At 36.1% G+C, this 14,784-nt stretch overlaps 1 long non-coding RNA gene across 1 annotated transcript; it reads right to left on the reverse strand.

The window, feature by feature from the left end:
- Positions 1 to 6,232: 6,232 nt before the first annotated feature.
- LOC136067305 (uncharacterized) lies at positions 6,233 to 8,299 on the reverse strand. Its single transcript, XR_010628766.1, has 3 exons — positions 6,874 to 8,299; positions 6,654 to 6,740; positions 6,233 to 6,472 (listed from the first exon to the last, which is right to left on the reverse strand). It is a non-coding gene; the product is annotated as an uncharacterized LOC136067305 (long non-coding RNA).
- Positions 8,300 to 14,784: the final 6,485 nt, after the last annotated feature.

The raw sequence follows: 14,784 nt of genomic DNA on the forward strand, positions 1-14,784 counted from the left end.
TAACACACCATGCAAAGACTACGATAAGAAGTAGAATTTATTGGTGCTGTGTATCACAAGGAGGGCAAGTTGGAAATTTTTGGTGACAAACTGACAATTCAAGGGCCATTGAATAGGGTAGGAAGTTGTAGTGGTCTGGGTGGTTTAATTTGGAAAATAGAGCTTCTATTAAATAATGGGATGGAAGATGTAGGTAACAAATAATTAGGTATGTCTTGATCGGTAGAAAGGATAGAGAAAGCTGACAAAGACAGATCGACGAGAGAGGAAGGTGGGGGGAAGAAAGACTGGATTGTGATAAAAATTCCAGCGGGGTAGGGGGAAAAGAGGGGGAAGATAGATAAGGGAGACAATGTTGCGAACAAGGAAATGACAAGATTGAGAAGAGAAGGAAGTGAGGTTGTCAGTATTGTTTGTTCATTTGTCATTTTAGTTTACTAAGTTTATATTTGTTGTTACTGGTAATTCTTTCCTCCATATGTAACTGGTATTAACTATTAAAAATTATTTTTTATATTAAAACTTAATAAATTTTATTTTAAATAATAACAAAACAACTAAAAACACAACAGTAAATATGAACCCATATTTTCTTGCAAAGAACACGACATTCAATAACACTCAAAAATATATATGCCCACAACAAATCCAACCAATTCTTGCACTCAACGCTTCAAGCCACTTATCACATAGCTAACATTAAAAGAAGAAGCAAATGTTTATCTAATCTCCAAAGAGAATACTCAACAAAAAAAAAATAATAATAATCTCCAAAGAGAATAAAGGCATGGCACTTTTTTGGAACTCAAGTTCTAAACACTATGGGCCCGTGTGGCAATGTGATCAAACATAACTCTTTTAGGACTCGAGTTTCACCACCGCACACCCTTGATACGATGATCACTCTACAAATATAAATGCTTGTAAGGGGTGAGAGGCAAGGGTTGGGGTTCAAGTTTTCAGGAGGGAGTTTTACACACATATACACTTAGATTATACTAGAGTAGAATTCTATTTTGTATTAAAAAAAAAAAAAAAAAAAAGGACTCGAGTTTCAAAAAGTGCTACATAATTAGATTATACTAGAGTAGAATTCTATTTTGTATTAAAAAAAAAAAAAAAAAAAAGGACTCGAGTTTCAAAAAGTGCTACATAAAATAAATTTGGTAGGATGCATTTCTCCTAATTTTTTCATAAGAATATGCTATTTGGCAAAAAAGGACAAGAATAATTATAGAAGAACATGGATGTGTTTTGTGTGAAGCTGAGGAAGATAATTTGATGCATCCTGTAGGGATATTGGGCCTGGGAGCCCATCATTTGCTCATATTACGAGTCGGTGGCCCAATCCGAGAATAAGGGGTTGTCCAAGGAAGAGGAATCTTGTCTAGTGAAAGCTGTATTGGTAAATAGAGGTTAACTTTGACCATAATAGCTCAAGGGATAGGCCGAGGATAAATTCGTCATCGGCTAACCAATGTCGATGTCCAAAAAGTTTGTCAGTCACTCAGAATGAAGTTCCAATAAGTCTCGTCGGTGTTGATAAGCATTGAAAGAGTGGTGAACAAGGCAATACCCTGAAATATCTAAGAAGGAAAGCTGTTACCTCCATATTAAATGCATTGTAGCTAACACTCTGACCGCATTAATGTGGAAGTGATACTTGAACAACAGATTACAACCTTACAACTACTACATGAAGACTAATGGAAATGGATGATGGGACAAGTATCCACAAAAACTATCTAGTATGCACTTGTGAAGTGGGAAGAAAAGAGGAGGATGATATAAAAGGAAAGGAGAGCAACAAGAGAGGGGGATCGGAAATCACAAGAAGAAACACCGTAGCATTCAGGAACCAAACTTGTAACCCAACTTGAGAATAATATACAAGAATAGTGCACCTCGGACCTTGCCGAGGATTATTTTTCTTCAATAGAACCCTATTTCTTTTCATTCTCTTATCATCTGAATCTATTCCAATGTTTATTTGATCAACTAAAGCCTAAAGTTTTCCAACCTACTCCCTATAAATTTATTATTTTGGGCTTTTTAGACTTGAGTCCATCCAAGCAGTGAGCTACAAGTTCAAATCTGGTCCTAACACATCCTTTTATTGAATGCCCAATTACAATAAATTTAGGGACCTACTCACCTTGGCATATAATTTTTTGTTTGTTTGTTTTGTTTTGTTTTGTTTTTTTTATAATGAATTTCAATTTTATTATTGTTTGGGTTAGAATTGTGTTACATGCTAGAGAGAGATTGAAAATACCTAAAGAGGAAGCACAAATTTTTATATTATTTGCAATCATTTGTTATGATATAATATGGATGACTAGAAATTGTATCATAAGGTAAAGTGAAAGGGAAGTTCATGATCTTATGCTTTTAAGTAGATAAATTAATACAATATATATTGACCGTATATTTATTTTGGGATTGTGCAAGGGAAGAAACCCCTAAAGGCATATTATGAGACCCTTTCACCCCCTTTTTTCATGAAAGTAAAACTTTTTTTTTTTGGGATAAGTAAGAAAGATGTATATTCAAAAAATACTTCATGCAAAGAAGCAAAAAGCATATCAAAGATTACAAAAGAAGAGAAAATGAAACAAACAGAAAAAAGAAACTAATTACAAAGAAAAAGAGCTAAGAAACAAAGGGAGAGATTAATTAGATGTGAGTCCTCAAACCCTAGACCAATCAAAAAGGAAACTAGTAAAAAAATCAAGCAACTTGTCATCAGATCTATCTAAGTCCTCAAAAGTCTGCTAGTTGCGTTCCTTTCAAATACACCACATTAAACACAATGGTGCTAAATTCTAATTGCTAGATGAATTCTTCCTCAACTAATTCCACCAACCAAAAAAGAAATCAGGAACTGATCTCAAGAGAACCCACAAAATCCCAAAAGTACCAAAGACAAAGCTCCACAAATGATGAGCCTTCCTACAATGTAGCAACAAATGATTCACTACCTCCCCACAACAACGACACATGATGCACCAGTCAACAAAATCAAATACCATACTCTGCAAATTATCACCCGTGAGAATCCTATCCCAGATTACTGTCCAAACGAAGAAAGAGACACGCCGGGGTGCCATAACCTTCCAAATACCTTTCTAAGGAAAAACAATGGAAGAAGAACCACATAACTTATGATAAAAACGAGCGGATATTAAAATCCCCATTCTTCATCAACTTCCATCTCATATGGTCACCATCATCCTCTGAAGGTAAATTGGCTGTCAAAAACCAAAAGAAATCATCCACAAACTCCACCCCTCATTCATTAGGACCCCTAATAAAACGAACATCACAATATCTCATATCCTTTGCTCCTTGCCTTATCAGAAAAGAGTCAACGTAGGCTGCTTTATTAGTAGCAATATTATATAAGACTGAAAAATCCAAATGAAGAGGAAAATCCCCACATCACCGATCTATCCAAAATATCACTCTATTCCCTACCCAACCTTAAACTGAATGTTTTTGCTAAAAGTTTCCCAATCCATCCAAATACTTCTCCACAAGCCACACCCATGAACACCCCTTCTCAGCTTCAAAGTCCACTCCTCCCATTCATCCCCAAATTTAGCAGCTACAACCCTTCTCTAAAGTCAAGTCTCCTCCACCCTGAAACGCCAAAGCCATTTTCTAGTAAGGCTTTATTGAAAGTGGTCAGTTTCCTAATTCCTAAACCACCATAGGCAATAGACATACACACCTTATCTCAACCCAACAAATGTGTCTTGAAATCACCCCACAAAAAATCTCTTTGCAACTTCTCAATTTTGTTAGCCATATGAGTAGGAATGGTGAAAAAATATTTTTTTTTTTTTAAAATTTAAAGTAGGAAGGCTGGAGAACATACTCTTAAGCAGAGTCAGCCTATCACTTGTCGACAAATACAGCTTCTTTCACCCTGTTAACTTACGTTCAATTATTTTTCAATATAGGATTCCAAATAGAGGGGGCCTTATAAGATTGCCCCAACGGCATACCAAGATAAGTCATTGGCAAAGACCTAACCCAACAACCCAAAATCTCTACCAAAGCATGCACATTATTCAACTCACTTATTGAACTTTTTAGATATACTGGGTCAAAACTTAATTATATTTGTTTCATTAGTATAAACGTAGCAATGTACGACATGAAAATTACATAATATGATGCAAATCTTTGTTGTTTATGGATAAATTCACGATTTACGTGATTATTCAACATAAAAAGTCATTATCAATATGTTTTTTTGCTTTAAATCTGAAAATACATGGGATCTTACGATCCACGATTCGATCTTACGATCCACGATTCGATCTTACGATTCATAATTCCACATACTTCCCACGATCCTACATAGAATCCCGATTTTGACAACTTTGCTTACAAATTATTCCTGGAATCTTCTTCTTCGCCCGACTGTCAATACACTTATTGGTTATAAGAATTGAATCAGGGATTTGTCTACCTCCCACAAAAATTTTCTAAGATTCGTATATCAACTAACCTAACACTACTTTCAAATGATTTGCCAGAACCTTAGCCAAGATCTTATAAATACTCCCTACCAAAATAATAGGTTTAAAATCTTGAATATTAAATGCATTATTCTTCTTAGGGATTAAGACAATAAAAGTAGCATTAAGAGGTTTTTCAAACTTACAGTGTTAATAGAACTCTTCAAATACAGCTAAAATATGTACCACTCTCCAGTAATGATGGATAAAGGCCATAGAGAAGCCATCCAGACCTGGAGTTTTATCCCCTTCTAATTTTTTGATAACTGATAGAATCTCCTCCTTCTTAAACCTCATTTCCTTCCAAAACCTCTCCATCCTCTCAATTTGATCAAACTCCAAACCTTCCATAAAAGTCCTCCACTCCTTTGTTTCTTGACACAAAGTTTTGTAAAATTGAATAACCTGGGCAATCATTCCAACTCCATCCTCATAAATCACTCCATCCACTTCAAAAAAAAACTAAGATGATTATACCTTATGATGGAATTAGTCACCTTATGGAAGAATTTAATATTATTATCACCCTCCTCGATACACAACATCCTTGATTTCTATCTCCACGAGATATCCAGAGAAAGTAGACGCTTCACCTAAGACCTTACTGCATTTCTCTCATGGGTCTCCGCCTCAGAGAGTCCAAGAACTTCTTCCTTAGCATCTAATAAAGCTAAATCCCCTAATAATTCTTTTTTTTTAACTACCAACATTGCTAAATTCCCTATGGTTCCATTGAACAATGTCTTCTTTTAGTGCCTTCAACTTTTTAGCAAACACATAACTAGGTGTACCATAGAAAGAATGACAATTCCACCATAAATAAACTCTATCGACAAACCCATCTACCTTCAACCACATGTTTTCAAACTGAAAAGGATTATTCCCCCTCGTTATACCCCATACCTCCAAAAGAATTAGGAAATGGTTTGAAATAGGACGCGGTAAGATCCGTTGGATCACGTCCGGAAAGTGTTCCTCACAATCATGTGAAACTAGAGCTTTATCTATTATAGACATGGATAAGGGTGTACACGGTTCGGTTTGGTCAATTTTGGAGAGGTTTTTTGCACCACATCTATAGGGTGCTATTTTACCCTATGCTTAACAGCACCTCACTTTTGGAAGATAAAAACAGGTCTACAGAAGGTGCGGTTAATCTTAGCAGCTCATTGTGGTTCGTTTAGTTATATGGGCTGGATTTTTAAAAATTCCTATTCTAAGCTATGGGCTTTTAGGCCTTTAAAAAATAGCATTTTGAGCCTATTTTGACTTCTTTTTAACTAAGTCTTTCTTTATCAAGTTTCAACTACAAGAAGACAATTCCAAACCTGTCACCAGACTCATAACATTCAAAATCAAATACACAATTATAGAGTATCAAGTCTCAACAATAATACAACTTAAATTCAACTTGTCAAATTAAACATGTATTTATTAAACACATTAACACATACTAATAAATGTAAACCTGTCACAACATTCCAAATCAAACACACAATTATAAAGTATCAAGTCTCAACCATAACAAAAAAATTCTAGTATGGCAACAACATTAACATTAATATTTATATCATAATAATCACATCAAATATAAGTAGTAGCACAGCCCCAAGGAGGAGTAGTAGTGTGGCACTACAAAATAGTCAAGTAGTGCTTAAGAAGCACTGTACAAATATATATATAATGGATGTTGGACCAGAATATTCAATTGGTATACTACACAACTACATATTTTGGACAAAAAATGGAGGCAGTCTAGTCTACCAAGACTAATAGTGTTTTTGCTCAGTGCTTGTGTTGTCATGTGTGCATCTAGTAAACAAAAATAAAGCAAAGAGCAGCAAAGAAGCATCAAGCCAGCAACCAGCAGCAACCCAAGGACTCAAGCACTCCTAATTTGGTCCTCTCCATGATTAAGTCAGCAATTCAGCCACAAAAAAATTCTGCAATCAGCCAAACAACAACTCCAACTCTAAGTCCTCATATACAAAAAACTCCATCACTACAATGTCAATCCCAAAAAAATAACGACAAGTAGAAAGTAGAAAGAAATACATGACAATAAACACTATTACAAATAGCAACCAACAAACATAAGCAAATTACATAAAATTTTTAAGTTACCTTAGGTAGCTAAGTCCAAAAAATAACCCCACCTTCCAAATCAGTCTATAACAGAATCTTTACCCATAGTGGGTTTTGGTACAAGCTCTAAAAGGGGGAAAAAACAAAACAAATTGTATATAAATAATAACTCACAAATAAATAAATAACAAAAAAAAATACAAGAGAATTTATAAGTAACAAAAGCAAAAAAAATTAGAAAAGAACATAAACACATTACCCGATTCAAGTTCGTAGTTTTCCACTTCATCCATTGCCTCTCGTAGGTTAATTGGTTCAATTGAATCCTTGGACCTCAATCGATTTTGTGTACAAATCAAAGCTTCAACAGTATTGGGAGACAATAAGCTACGGAAAGGATCCCAGGCACAACCCCCGTGCTAAATGCAAATTCTGATGCAATAGTAGATATGAGAATTGCCAAAACATCACGAGCAACTTGAGAAAGGATCCTATATCTTGAAGAATTCACTCTCCACCAATCAAAAATATCAAAGTCTTTTGTCTTTGGATCTACGCTAGCTTCTAACAAGTATCGGTCCAATTTAGATTTGCATTCTACACTATCCTCATTTGCTAAGTGCTGTTTGTAAATGTTATTGTACCTCTTCATCATTTCTTCTGCACTACCAAAGCCACTTAGCATGGAGGACATGGCAGCAACATCACTCCTACCAAACTCACTAGTCCCACTAGCACTAGCACCACATGGGGTCCCCATTGCTCTAATATAGTGCTTGTACAATCTATTCAAAGCTTCCCTAACTCTCAATCCTAACTCATCAGCCTTCTCCTTGTCATACCATTACTTAAACCAAAACTTCACATATTTCAATTTATATCTAGGATCAACCACAACAACCATAAATAACATCGGATTTATCCTATCAACACTTCGTCAATACTTATCATACTTCAATTTCATTCTTTATGCCATACCTTTTAACAAAGGATCACCCCTACCATTACACAATTATTTAAATGGTCTTGAAGACTAACAAGCTCATGGAAATACACATTAGTAGTCACAAACAAGGAACCAAAAAATCTTAAAATTGCCTCATAGAACATACCAATAAATTTTGTAAAAAGTCTTACATTTCCCTAATCTAAAAACCAAGGGGGACCGCTAGATGGATCCTCAAAATAACGAAGGAAATTCCATCATCTTCCTCCATCATTTCAAATGCAGCCACAAACTTTAGTGCACTTTCTAACATCAAGTAAGTTGAATTTCATCTAGTAGACACATCAAGGCACAACAAACTTGTGCTTTGAATTTTTTTCTTTTCCAACACAAGCCTTAAACTTCTCAAATCTATTAGGAGAGGGTTTTACATACCTCACTACATTACGAACCTTAACAATTAACTCATTAAGGATCTTTAGCCCATCTTGCATAATTAAATTCAAAATATGGGCACAACAACACATATGAAGGAACTCACAACCCAAGAGGTTACCCACTCTATCATTTGTTTTCCTTCTAAGATATTCTATGGCCACATCATTTGAACTTGCATTATCAACAGTAATTGTAAAAATATAATCAATCCCTCATTAAAGCAAACAAGACTCAACCACCCTACCAATGGTCTGACCCTTATGATCAACTAGGCAGAAATCCAAAATTTTTTTATGATAAACCCAATCAACATCAATAAAATGTGCAGTCAAACAAACGTAATTAAGGTTTTGGATTGAAGTCCAAGTATCATTTGTCAAACACACCTTTTAACCAGCCGTTAAAACCTTTCTTAAACTCTCCTTCTCTCTAATGTAAAGTCTAAGACAATCCCTTGCAACAGTAACCCAAGAGGGAACTTCAAACCTAGGCTCTACCTCTGCCATAAAATCAATGAACCCGCCATGCTCAACAAACCTAAAAGGTAGTTCATCAACAATTATTATCCTAGCCAAGACCATCCTTAGTCTTTCCACACTAAACTTCCTCAACACTAGCTCATTACCACCCTCTCCCTTTTTTTTTTTTTTTTTTTACTTTGGTAACACAAAGTGGTTTGGCCTTTATCACGCCTATAAGGGTACTTCTTACAACCAGAATTTATATAAAACCACATGGTGGAGGTTTCATTTCTTTTTGGGTGACAATTATAACTCTTTTTACAATAGTTGTACTGTGACTTAGGATAAAGGGGGTCACATCCCTCTATTTTAGAGAAATTGTCTCATATCTTAGAAGGCTCTTTACCACCATTAATAGTAGCTTGTTGAGTTTCTGTTTGTGCTTAAGGGGGTGCAGCATCTAATGGTGGAATGGAAGATTGTGTATTTGGTTGATTAGCCTCAGCATATGAACTAGGAGTAGGCTCAGTAGAGGGGGTGGAAGAAGAAGCAAAAACAGCCATGATCTAATTACATCAATATAAATAACAATCATATATACATAGTAATTAAGGAATCAACAACAAATAAATTATGCAAGCAACCTTTCACTTAAACACGCAGTCTACATTAATTTCAATAAAATATTAGTAAACAAAAACTATACAAGCAGCTTTCTCAATGCTAAAATCACAACAACAAGATAATCAACTAAAATCACAACATATTAGCATGATATAATAAACTAAAATCACAACAATATAATTAATCAATAGGATGATCAACAAATTAATTTACAATCTTTGAACCCTAGAAACAAAATCAAACAACAAACAACATAAGTGAACCTTAAAAAGAAATATTATATATATATATATATAACTAAAATCACAATAGTATGATTAATCAATAGGATGATCAAAAAATAAATTTACAGTCTTTGAACCCTAGAAACAAAACCAAATAGCAAACAACATAAGTGAACCTTTAAAAAAAAAAAACACTAAAACTAAAAGCAAAATCAAACACAAATATGAAAGTTCGACACAACATGGTGAACTGAATACAAAAAAAAAATAATCCTTAAAAGAAAATCAAACAAAAAAGAAAAAAAAAATTGTGAACTCAAAACAAATATAAATAGTATGAGAAAATATCTAGGAACTATTTAAGCCTTTGAGATTTATTCATTTACTAGGTTGAAGCTGAATCTTTTAAATTACCCCCAAAATTACAAGAAAATAACCCAAAAAAAAAAAAAAAAATCAACAAGAAACATTTAGTGACCATAAAATAAAACTAAAACAAAGTAGGGTTAGGGTTACCAAAGACAGAACTACATAATGGAAGAGCCACAGTGAAGAACGGAGATGAAAAGGAGATTGACTGTCTTAGGTATTAGGAATTTTGTGAGACATTGAAATGAGAGTCTTTCTTTGTGAGATAGTGAGACTGGGAATCAAAGATGAGTCTTGAGACTTGAGAATGAGACTGAGAGCTTGTGTTTTTAAATAGTGGAAGGTTAGGTCAGAGCCTAAGATTGAGAATTTGAAAGGGAAAAACTACTATTTGTTTGGCTGGATTAGGGTATGGAAAAAAAATTACATGGCTGAGTGCAAAAAAGAAGAGAAAAATGGTTGGTGGGAGCCTGAAAATCTAAGATTGAGAGGGAAACAATACTAATTGTTTGGCGGGATTAGGGTTTGGAAGAAACATTATGTGGCTGAGAGTAAAAAAGAAGAGAAAAATGGTTAGGTGAGAGCCTAAGATTGAGAAGGAAAAACTAATGTTTGTTCAGCGAGATTAGGGTTTGGAAGAAAATGAAGGTAGATGTCTAACTGATGATTGAGTTATGAGTCTGAGAGGCAAGAGTGTGAGACTTGAGAGGAGCAGAAGTCTAAAGAGTAAAGAGGAGAAATGAGAGCAACTAAGTAGGAGACAACTCAAGAGAAAAGACGTGTGTGGTTGAGATCAAAAGAAAAAAATATATATATCTTGCACAGTAATTGACTCCATAAGTGACTCAAACAGTGACAGGCATCGTTTTTTTTTTTTTTTTTTTTTTTTTTAGTTTTTTTTTTCAAAAAACGCAATTGGCATGATTGTAACCCACTAACCCATACGGCCATACAGTTTTTTTTTTTTCTTTTTCAAAAAATGCAAGTGGGAGACACTAGAGCTACTTAGACAAGACCACTCACACTATTCCTCCCGACACACACGTTTCTTGACTGAAAAAAGTAGCTCACACACGTTAACTTCCTTTTTTATTCAATTTTTTTTTATAAGGATGACCTTATTCATAGATGAATGTTAGGCATCTTCTTAGTTCTTAGAACATTAGGCCTCTTTTTATACATATTAACATATATATATAAAACGCTTGGGTCGGTTCGGTCTTTGTTGGTGTGCAAATCTCGACGCCGATGACCGCACCGGTCCAACATCAGTACTAAAGATCTACTGTCGACCATAGTGTCGAAAACCTTCGGCGGAGCCTTGAGTGGGGTAGGGCGGTGCGGTCGAACCGTTTTGTTGGTGCTAATGTATTCTTGAACAGGCCTAGACATGGAAGGCTGGTCCGTGCCACTCGACCAAGTGTATCTCCCTCCCTCCAAAGACAAATAAATCAAATTCAAATCCTTAATAAACTTCGAAAACTTTTCCAAGAAGGAGTTAGACGATAACCACCCCTCTATTCACTCGAAAAATGAACAATGTTGAAATCCTTAATACAGCACCAAGGAATAGTCCAGTATTGTTGAATACCAACCAACTCATCTCACATATGTCCCCTTACATTGTTATCATTAGGGCCGTAAACCCCTGTGCACACCTAAATAAAACTACCCTCCACACCTTGTCACTGAACCAACATCGAAAAAGAACCCACTAGTACTTCCAACTTATCTAAAACCCTCCTGACATAATCAATGCCCCACCAGTCATTTGAACAACATCTAAAGCCACCCAATCCACATACGGATAGCTCCATAAACTGCTAACCAACTATCTATCCATGCCAGCAAGTTTTGTTTCTTGAAGGCATACTACATCACACTTCCATTCACATAACAAACTTCTCACTACTAGACGTTTCTTGGAGTCGTTCAATCCTCTAACATTCCAAGAAATCATTTTCAACTTCATTAAGACTGTTACTTCCCCATTGCTATTTCTACCACACAACCAATCTACCTCCCATCATAATTAACTGAAATTAAATTCTTCAACTCTCTATGCCCTTTACCTGTGGAAGTAGCTACTTTTCAATTAACAATTGCTTTCTTCTGCAATAGATTATCATTCTCCATATACCTTTCTAGCCTTTGAAGATAAGCAATGTACGATCTCTCATGGCGACATACTGGGAGCCCAACCAATTTACTAAACCTTCAGATTTTGTGCTTCACCCAATTTGAAATGTCCAACATGCTACCAGGACCCACAACCTCATTGTGCACTTTCGCCAACAAAGCCAACCCCAAGGGAACAATAGTAAGTAGAGGATTACACTCTGAGATATCCTCCTCACCCAAACCTAGTTTTGAACTAGCCCCTTCCTCTTCCATCAAAACACACATCCTAGATAGGCGACAATCTGTCGTCGATGGAATCAACGCTAGATTGGGTTGATCGAACTCAAAACCATTCATCGACCTTGTACACATTGTCATCCATCCCTTGAATCAAACTCACGTAGCTCTTACTACAAACTTCAACCCCACCCGTGACTCCAAAGTCCAACAACCCAGCTTGCAAAAGTCTCCGAAGAAGATCACCCAAGATAATACCCTTGGAAATGTGCTAAATTACCTTCTTAGGCGATCTCGGAGCCACTGTGGACATATCAAAGTTAAGCCCATAAAAATTTACCTTTGTCAGAGTCTCCCTTTGCCGATCTAGCATCGCTACCTTAGCCAGTGAGTGTACCAGTGAAGCTGGAAAGGTCATCGTTGTTGCCGAGGAGAAGGCTCGAGGGCTCGGGCTGCCCTTAGAAGATTTTTCACCCACTTTGTATGTACTTGGGCCTAAGAAACTTGTCTTGGATGGATTGGTAAAGCCCAAACAAGGTTGGTTTGGTCTTGGGACAATTGAGTTAGGCATTTGAGTAAAGCCCAAGGGTTAGGTCACCGTGGGTTTTGGGCCTATGCCCACATTGGGCTTATTATAGTTATTTTGACTTGTCACCTGTGGAACCCATTTGAAACACTTAGGCCCACCTTTATTATAATCCCATGAAACCTTCATCTTTCCTTTCTCACCCACCACCACAGTCAAACCTTTCCTTGTCCAACATGCATTCCTAAAATCACTCTCAATGTGATAATCAGATTCTTTTGAATTTGAATCAAATCTTAAAGGAAATTTTTTAATATTTCCCACCAATATTGTATTTCCTAAATTAATACCTGCATTAGTGCTCCGAGATTTCACGAATCCTCCGCCTACTACTATCCGACATGGCTTGTCCACCGGTACACCATTCATTGTCACCTTTGCATGTTCTTGATCCGGCACCACTATCCTTTTCACACCTAACTGCGTCTTCCCCTTGTTTGTAATACTCAACTACTCTGAATGCTCTCTAGCCTTAACTTCTATGTGATGACCTTGCACCATTTTTGAATGGCTTGAATAACCCTTAGAAAATTGGTTCGAATCCAACATCTTTCTTAATTCAAGTTCGAAAGTCCTCCAACCATTTTTTGCTCTGCCTACAGGGATAAGGATTAACCTTCTAGACCCACCAACTTTGAGTTCCACCCCCTCCCCCCCTAAATAAGTAATTTGTGTATGGATCCCAAGTGATGCTGAAATTGAGCCATTGAAATTGTTGCCTGATAGAATTCGAACAGTCATTTAAGTGAGGCTTCCAAGCAAAGTTGGAATTGACCTAGTAAATTTGCGATATTCGAGATTCAAATGCTTCAAGGACTTTAGACTGCTGATAGAATTAGGTAATTCTCTTGAAAAGCTTATCCAAGAGAGATCTAAGAATTTCAGGGAACTATTGTTGTTGCAATTATAGTTTGGAAGAGAACCTTCAAGATTGAAATTATACCCTAGAGCAAGGGTTTGTATTCTTGGAAGGCATAGGATGTTATTTTCGAGTTTTCCCCGCAAGTCACAATCATGGAGACTAAGAGTTGTCAAAGAGAAGGATAGATTTGTTAAAGAATTAGGTCTGATTGAGGACATGTTTGTGCCATCCAGAAGAAGTTCCCTTAATAGAGTTAGGTTATCAACGATTCTTTTCCAAACTAGTGTTTTGATTAATAGATCATTGTAAGAGAGATCGAGTGAAACAAGCGAAGACAATTGGGAGATTTCATATGGGATTTTGCCAGAAAAAAGGAATACGAAAGGTTAAGATGAGTCAACGTCTTAAAGCTGCCAAACTCAGATGAAATTAGGGATTAATTGAAGTTATTACCCGCAAGATTCAAGGACATGAGATGGTGAAGAAGGAAGAGGGAACTGTTGGAATGAATGGAGCCAGAAAGCCAACTGCAACTAAGGTCAAGACCAATAACATGGAGTGTGATATTGTCCCACTCGACACCATCCCAACTACAGCAATCCTTATCCTACTTCCAAGAGACTGTCTTTGGATACGAATTATCACACATTTGAAAATTTGATCTATAATCATAAGAATGAATAGGTAAAAGTGTAAAATAGATGCATGAAGAGAAGGAGAAGTGAAACTGTGAAGAGACAGAGAGTTACAAAATTGGAGTAGAGTAGAGCATGGTGACCTTGAAGACAAGGAAGAAGAAAAAGAGATTGGAGAATGGAAGAGCAAGGAAAGTAGATAGAATAATTGATACTTCCAACTTAAACTTAAACTTAAACAATCCAATTGATGATGATAACTTTGAGTTCAGTTAGCAATAAAAAATGGCCAAAAAAGTTGGCGCTCCGTTGGAGAGTATAAGCAACGTCACCATCCCTAATTGTGAAGAACTGTTTGGAACTAATCCAAATGACATTGTGTTCAATATTCTTCATTAGCCATTGTGTCACACTCTTACCCATAAAAATTGATTTCATAAAATATTTGCCCCGTTCAAAAATCCATAACGAAAAAAAAATCCCCCTCTTCTATTACCAAATGAAAAAAATATGAATTCAATGAAAAAACTATGAAAACCACTCATAGCTGATTGGAATAGAAGAAAAGAACAAAATATCTGGCTAATTTGAGGTAGTCGAGCCTCCTAGGGGGGGGGGGGGGGGGTGTACCGCTGTCTATTAGCTCCAACCTATTGATAGTCCTAAC

This window comes from Quercus suber, unplaced genomic scaffold (assembly GCF_002906115.3).
Source record: "Quercus suber isolate HL8 unplaced genomic scaffold, Cork oak 2.0 scaffold_66, whole genome shotgun sequence".
Lineage (NCBI taxonomy): Eukaryota > Viridiplantae > Streptophyta > Magnoliopsida > Fagales > Fagaceae > Quercus > Quercus suber.